We start from the raw sequence: 8,034 nt of genomic DNA, 5'->3' as shown, positions 1-8,034 counted from the left end.
CTTGGCTCCTTCTTCCATCCTGATAAAAAAGTTTAAATCTCGCCGACTTACTGGCGGTGGCTCCATTTCCCTTGCCTTTTTTTCTTCAGCTTGTTTCTTGAACCACTCACTGGCCTCTCGTTGGATTTCTGCCCACTGTTCTGCATGAGACATTGCCTCAAAGCGTTCCTTACGAGTCACTTTAGGCTCCTTTGTTTTCTTCTTTCTCTGTCTTTGCTTGGGAGGCGGTGCTTGTGACTTCTTTAGTGGTGGTGCAGGTTCCTTCAAGGGGGCCGCTCTTGGTGCCGGCGACGGTGATCAGGGAGGGGTGTTGTTATTGTCATCGTCGCTCCCAGCACCAGGATGTGGTGGAGATGGAGATCTTGATATAGATGGAAGGGACGGTCCTGGAGCAGGAGATGCTGGTCTCGAGGTATGAGGAGAAGGTCGCTGCTGGGGATCTACGGGGAGCGGTCTTGAGGTCTGAGGAGATGGCTCCGTGCCGGGAATAATGATGTAGCGTTTCTTCCATAGAATGATCCCATGAAGCGCATCTGCCAATGTCTTTTCCCCGTCGCCTCCCGGGAAGTCGAGCTCTAGACCTTCATATTGGGGATCAACTATTTGCTCTACGCAGACGCTAGCGTAGCCTGTTGGAATGTCCATGCCATGACTGCTCTGCCCTGCCAGGGTTGCTAATGCACTCCCGTACGCTACCTGTACATATAGCAGAAGTAAACAAGTTGAACTCCGATCTCGAGGCGTGGATCAATTGACAAGATTGCATAAATATTATGTATAAGTATACCTTAATAGTGAGGTTGCCGACCGGTGCATGCAGCTCACATGAGGTCCGTTGCGTGATGGCATCCACGGGGAACCGTTGCTCCTCCACGGGTAACCTGGGCGTCTGCGCATCGGGAACCCCTGTAGAAGCACAACTGCTCAAGAGGCGTTGAGAAGGGCTGGCGGTGTTAGGATTCGGCATTGCTCCAGATTGGGCCAACTCCGCAACTGCGTGGGCCACCCGCCGATTGATTTCATCCATCATTCTTTGTTCTAGCATCTGCCGCCAGCTCTCCTCGATCTATTCCTTTCTTCGCTTCCGGCTTCTGTACGAGGCGCTGTCGCCTCGGAAAGCGAACTTCCACGGAACCACCCGAACCCTCGACAACGTCCTGGGTGCTCTGGATTATCGAGGGCCAATGTGAGCTCATCATTTTCTCGGTCCACCTTCAACCTCCCAGCCTTAGAATCTTCAATGTTCTTCATGAGATGTTCGGCCTTCTCACGTATTGTGTCATTAAAAATCAACGTCCCATCCTCTTGGCTTAGGGAGCCTCCATGAGCGTAGTACCAATTTTTTGATCGTTCGGGCCATTCAATAGTTGCAGGTACGATTCCCCGTTCGATCAGATCTTGTTCCATCTTCCTCCACTTGGGAATTGCTGAGCCATACCCACCTCGCCCCAAATGATGGTGGTAGCCCTTCTGACTAGCATTTGCTGTGTTGGTCGTGATCTTTTTCACACCTTCTTCACTCCTCTTATATTCAACAAATGCATCCCAGTGGTCCCTCAACTTTGGCCACGCGTTGAAGTCTGGAGTGTTGCCCTTCTTGATGTAGTGGGTATCCAGCATCTTCTTGAATGTCTAGAATTGAGTAGCCATCTTCTTAAGCGTCCACGCTTTGACATCCTTCTCACTATATCCTTCGGGGAATGTGAAATGTCTCTTCACGTCTTCCCACAGCATATTCTTTTCTGTCTCTGGAAGGGCGTACGGATTAGTGCTTCTGCCCTTCCATTCTCTGATGCTGATAGGCACGTTGTCCCGGACGATTGCCCCGATTTGACTCACGAACTTCTTTGCTACTTTCTCGGGAGCAACCGACCTGCCCTCTTCTGTAACTTCCGTGATGACAAGTCTCCCTTCCATCACCTTTGTGCGACCTCGGGTCTTCTGCCCTTGTGTCGATCCGGAGGGCTAACAGTTCAAGATTCGTTAATTAGTACGTAGTAGTAACGGCGGCGTGAAACAATACAAGAATGGTTGTATATACCTCGCCGGAACCTTCCGCCACGGCAAGTTGTTGCTGCGGCTGTTGCTCTTCATTCCCATCGGCGGACATGTTGAGGAACATGTCCGCCTGGGTGCCCTCTTCATCCGTGTATGATAGTGGAACGTTGTCGCCACTACCATCACCAGCGATTATCTGCTCCATGATATACCTTGCGGTCTCATCGTCTGCCATTTCAACTATTGATGGAAACATACATGGAATCATACATGACAGTCATAGAAATCGTCTTACTACAAATTTCTACAAAGTCCTACAAAGTCCGGAATCATACATGTATATAATGAAATCATAAACTAACATGAATCGTACAAAGTCCGGAATATTTATACAAATTTCTACGAAGTTTGACGAATTTCTACGAATTTCTATGAATTTCTACGAATTTCTACGAATTTTGACGAATTTCTACGAATGTCTATGAATTTCTACAAATTTCTACGAATTTCTACGAATTTCTACGAATTTCTACGAATTTCTACGAATTTTGACGAATTTCTACGAATTTCTAACAATATCCACGTGCGGTGCCTAGGTTGTGATGGCGGCGATCAGGGCGGCGGAGGCGGGACGGCGGCGGTTAGGGCGGCGGTTCGGCGGAGGCGGGGACGGTTCACCGGAACCACGGGCAGTGCCTACTAGGTTGTAACGGCGGCGGTCAGGGCGGCGGTACGGCGGACGCAGGGACGGTTCACCGGAACCACGGGCGGTGCCTACTAGATTGTGACAGGCGGCGGGACGGCGGCGATCACGGTGGCGGGATGGTGGAGGGGACGGCGGTGCATCCTACGAATTTCTAACTTCATTTTCTAACTTAAAAATCTAACATAACAAACTAACTAAAAAATCTACGGTACAAATATAACTTAATTTTCTAGCTTAACACTCAAAATTAAAAATCTATCGTAAAAATATAACTTAATTTTCTAACTTAAAAAAAAAACCCTCCCGGCGCTGCCGGCCGGCGCGGCAGCGGACCTCTCGCGCGCGGGGCGGCGGCCGGGGCGGCGGGACGGCGGCGGCTGGGCGGCGGGACAGCGGCGGCCGGTGCGGCGAGGACGGCAGCTGCCGAGGCGACGAGGACGACGGCGGCCGAGGCGACGACGACGACGGCGGCGTAGGCAGGACGGCGACGAGACGGCGACGAGGGGTGACGAGGATGGAGCCGGTGGCCGGAGGCGACGAGGTGGCCGGGGGCCGGGCGCGTCGACGGACGAGGAGGGGATCGAGGCGGGCCGGCCGGAGGACGACGACGGCGCAATGGGGGACGTCGACGGCGCAATGGGGGACGACGACGGCGGCAGCCGGCGAGAGAGGCGGACGGGCGGCGACGGCGGAGAACGCGCGGGACTTGGCGAAAATTTGGCTAAGTGTGTAACTGGCGGGGGGTAGAAGGGAGTACAGTGCCTTTTAACCCCCCCCCCTTTTATCCCGGTTCGTAATGGCACCCGGGACAAAAGGGTGCCCCCGCCAGGTGGGGCTGGGAGCGTACCCTTTTATCCCGGTTGCAGTTGGCAACCGGGATAAAAGGGTACGTTCGGGCGGGAGACGAAACGTACCCTTTTATCCCGGTTGCCGTTTGCAACCGGGATAAAAGGGGGGCCTTTTGTCCCGGTTGCTGTTAACACCCGAGACAAAAGGTCTTTTTTCCTATTTTTCTTCTCCCGCCTGTTTTTTGGAAATGGATTTTATTTTATCTTTTCACTGCATTTCAGGATGAAAAAAAAAACCTTCAAAGATTTTGTACATGCAAAAATATATTTAATTAACGAGTAAATTGACAATAAGTATGAATTAATCATTAATTCTATACCAGTTCATTTAGCCTGTAAAATATTTATTTTACTGCATTGCTGTGATCAAGAAATTATTCAATTAAATTATTTCAATTCGTAGAAAAATCCATGTTAGTATGTGGTTAACAATGTTCATGTTTATCTAAAAAATCTTCACCTAACAAATTTAATAACACATGAAATCATACATAGGGTAAATTACAAATTGTATCAATTAATACACAAAGGTCATGTACATTTAACGCATTACAATACAACGTTGTAAAATTTCTTCTTCACGAAAGTTCCTTGATCATGATCGCAGCGTAAGTACGGAGCCTCTTCTTTGGATAGCAGGATGCTTGGATCAACTTCAACGGCGAATGGAGGCATGCCATCAAACTGATCATAATCATCTGATTGGTCTGTTTTATCCTCGACTCCCACGATTTTTCTTTTACCTGAAAGAACTATGTGGCACTTTGGCTCCCATGTCTCTTCTGGATTCCTCTTGGGTTTGCTGCACATGTCCTTCACATAGAACACCTGATGCACATCATTGGCAAGTACGAATGGGTCATCACTGTATCCAGTCTTGCTCAGATCTACTATTGTCATTCCGTACTGATCTTTGGTGACGGCAGTTAGCTTCACCCAATTGCAAAGAAATAGAGGTATGTACAGCGGTCCGTATTCGAGTTCCCATATCTCCTGTATGAAACCATAATACGACTCCTTGCTATTATTTCTGTCCATGGCATCTATGCGGACACCACTATTCTGGTTCGTGCTTTTCTGGTCCTGGGCTCTCGTGTAAAATGTGTAACCATTTATCTCATAGCCTTGGAATTTGACGATTGTGGTAGCAGGTCCCCTGGCTAACCAAGCAAGCTGTGGGTGAATCTCAGAGTTACCCATAAGTTGTTGGCGCAACCAGGAGGGAAAAGTTTCCATGTGATGACGGGTAAGCCAAGCATCGGATTTGGTCGGGTTTTTGGAAGCTACCATCTGCCTGTGCTGCTCGATATACGGAGACACAAAGGATGACTGTTGTAGAACAGTGTAGTGTGCCTTGTCGAACAAATCAGTATCATTGCTCAAACTTGATTTCCTTCCAAGGGTGCCCATTCCTCGGAGCCTCCCCTCGTGGTGTGAAGTTGGAACCCCAATCGAGTCAATTGAATCAATAAAATCAATACAAAACTCGATCACCTCCTCTGTTCCATATCCCTTGGCGATGCTTCCTTCTGGACGGGCACGATTAAGAACATAGTTTTTTAGGACTGCCATGAACCTCTCGAAAGGCCACATATTGTGCAGGTATACAGGTCCGAGAATACCAATCTCTTTTACTAGGTGAACCAGTAAGTGCGTCATAATATTGAAGAAGGATGGTGGAAATAACAACTCAAAACTGACAAGACATTGCACCACATCGTTCTGTAGCTTTGATAGCTTGGATGGATCGATTGCCTTCTGCGAAATCGCATTGAGAAACGCGCATAGCTTTATGAGCGGCAACTGGACATTTTCTGGTAGAACACCCCTCAGTGCAACCGGAAGCAACTGAGTCATCAACATGTGGCAGTCATGAGCCTTGAGATTTGTAAACTTCTTTTGTTTCATATTTATTATTCCCTTTATATTCGAGGAGTACCCAGACGGGACCTTCATACTATTCAAGCATTCAAACATGCTATCCTTCTCTTCCTTGCTGAGAGTGTAACTGGCAGGACGTAAGTAGTGCTGTCCATTATCTCTCTTTTCCGGATGTAGGTCATCTCGTTGCCCCATGGCTTTCAGGTCCTGTCGTGCTTCCAATGTATCTTTTGAGGTTCCATAAACACCCATGAAGCCTAGCACGTTCACGCAAAGATTCTTCGTCAGGTGCATCACGTCTATTGTGTTGCGAACCTCTAGGATTTCCCAATAAGGTAGCTCCCAAAATATTGACTTTTTCTTCCACATGGGTGCATGTCCGTTATCCTCGTTCGGAACAGGTTGGCTACCAAGCCCCTTTCCGAAGACTACATTTACATCCTTCATCATCTCGAACACACGCTTTCCATTACGGTGTGCAGGTTTTTTACGATGGTCTGGCGCCCCTTTGAAAATGCATCCCGCTCTTTCTCAGCTGGTGGTGAGCAGGGAGAAATCGACGATGACCCATATAGACGACCTTCTTACAGTGCTTCAAGTACATGCTGTCTGTGTCGTCTAAACAGTGGGTGCATGCCCGATATCCCTTATTTGTCTATCCTGAAAGGTTACTCAATGCAGGCCAATCGTTGATGGTTACGAACAACAGTGCTCGTAGATTAAAGATCTCTTGTCTATCCTCATCCCACACACGTACACCTTCTTCCTTCCAGAGCTGTAAAAGGTCATGAACCAACGGCCTTAGGTACACGTCAATGTCGTTGCCGGGTTGTTTTGGGCCTTGGATAAGCGCCGGCATCATAATGAACTTCCGCTTCATGCACAGCCAAGGAGGAAGGTTGAACATACAAAGGGTCACAGGCCAAGTACTATGGCCACTACTCAACTCACCGAATGGATTGAATCCATCAGTGCTTAAACCAAACCTTATGTTCCTTGCTTCACTTTCAAAGTCTGGGAATGTTCTATCAATTGATCTCCACTGTGCCCCATCTGAGGGGTGTCTCAGCATCTCATCTTCCTTACGGTCTTCTTTGTGCCATCGCATCAACTTAGCATTCGCCTTGTTCCTGAACAAGCGCTTCAAGCGTGGTATTATAGGGAAATACCACATCACCTTCGCGGGAACTCTCTTCTTGGGAGACTGCCCTTCGACATCACCAGGATCATCTCGCCTGATCTTATACCGCAGGGCTTCGCAGACGGGACAAGCATCCAATTTCTCGTATTCATCACCACGATAGAGGATACAGTCATTAGGGCATGCGTGTATCTTCTGAACATCCAATCCGAGAGGGCAAATAATCTATTTAGCTTCATATGTTGTGGACGGTAATTCATTATTCTCGGGGAGAATCTTCTTGACAATGTTCAACATCCCCTGAAATGCCTTATCGGACACACCATTTTTTGCCTTCCATTGCACAAATTCTAGTGTCGTACCTAGTTTTTTATGGCCCTGCTGGCAACCTGGGTACAACAATTTTTGGTGATCATCTATCATGCGCTGCAACTTTGCTGCTTCCTTCTCAGTTTCGCAATCTCTGTATGCATCTCGTATCACCTGACCAAGGTCATCAGTAGGGCCATTTTCTGCAAACTCATCTTCATCAGCCTCGCCCATTGTAGTACCTGCAAAAGCTTGGCCTGCAATCCAGTCCGGAATGGTGTCATCTTCCTCCTCCTCCTCGCCATCTTCCATTACGATCCCTAGTTCACCGTGCTTGGTCCAAACCAAGTAGTTAGGCATCAAACCGTATTTAAACAAGTGGCTGTGAATAGTCCCCCAAGAATCCTTTGAATACTCCTTCTTGTTATTGCATTAGAAGCATGGACAACATACGAATCCATTCTCTGGCTTGTTCGCTTTGACCACTTCGAAAAAAAAATGCAAGCCATCAATAAACACCTTGCTCCGCTTGTCTGCATTATACATCCATTGCCGGTCCATCTGCATCGTATTACGCATGAAAATGTATTACACTTGACAATAGATTACGCGTGAAAATCGATTAAAGATCCAAACAACATGGTACAATACAACAACATGAAGATCCAAATACACATATTTAAATTAAAGTCCCAAACAACATGATACAATACAACAAGCCATCCACTGGTTATTATCAAGGAGGACTTTAAGCATCCTTGGACGGTGAAGATGAAGGTTCCGCTGACCCAATCTCATCCTTAGGTTTATTTGTGCCACCTGAAACGGTAGTACTAAGTGGACGTGAAACACCCGGGACTGAGGCTGGAGCATAACGACCACCAAAAGGAGGTTCCTGACCCGCGGCAACAACTTCTTCATGACGTTGGTGCAAATATCGAAGCATTGCTTTTTCCAGCGCGCTCTTTTTCTTCGGCTTATGCTGACGGCCAACTATGATTGGAACCTTGCCATAATAGGAACCACCATCGCCCCCACCATCGCCACTTCCTCCAGTAGCAGAAGCCATCTATGTACAAAAATTATTATCTTAACACTGCATAAGTTGTTCAACTTGAAGACCGTGATCATCTCGCGAGGATGTCCTCAAT

At 47.8% G+C, this 8,034-nt stretch overlaps 1 pseudogene; it reads right to left on the bottom strand.

Annotated features, from left to right (window-relative positions):
• Positions 1–5,601: 5,601 nt before the first annotated feature.
• On the bottom strand, positions 5,602–7,444 carry LOC105913880 (annotated as a pseudogene).
• Positions 7,445–8,034: the final 590 nt, after the last annotated feature.

This window comes from Setaria italica, chromosome II, assembly GCF_000263155.2.
Source record: "Setaria italica strain Yugu1 chromosome II, Setaria_italica_v2.0, whole genome shotgun sequence".
NCBI lineage: Eukaryota > Viridiplantae > Streptophyta > Magnoliopsida > Poales > Poaceae > Setaria > Setaria italica.
The sequence above is the reverse complement of the archived record's forward strand: the minus strand, read 5'-3'. Positions and strand labels throughout refer to the sequence as shown.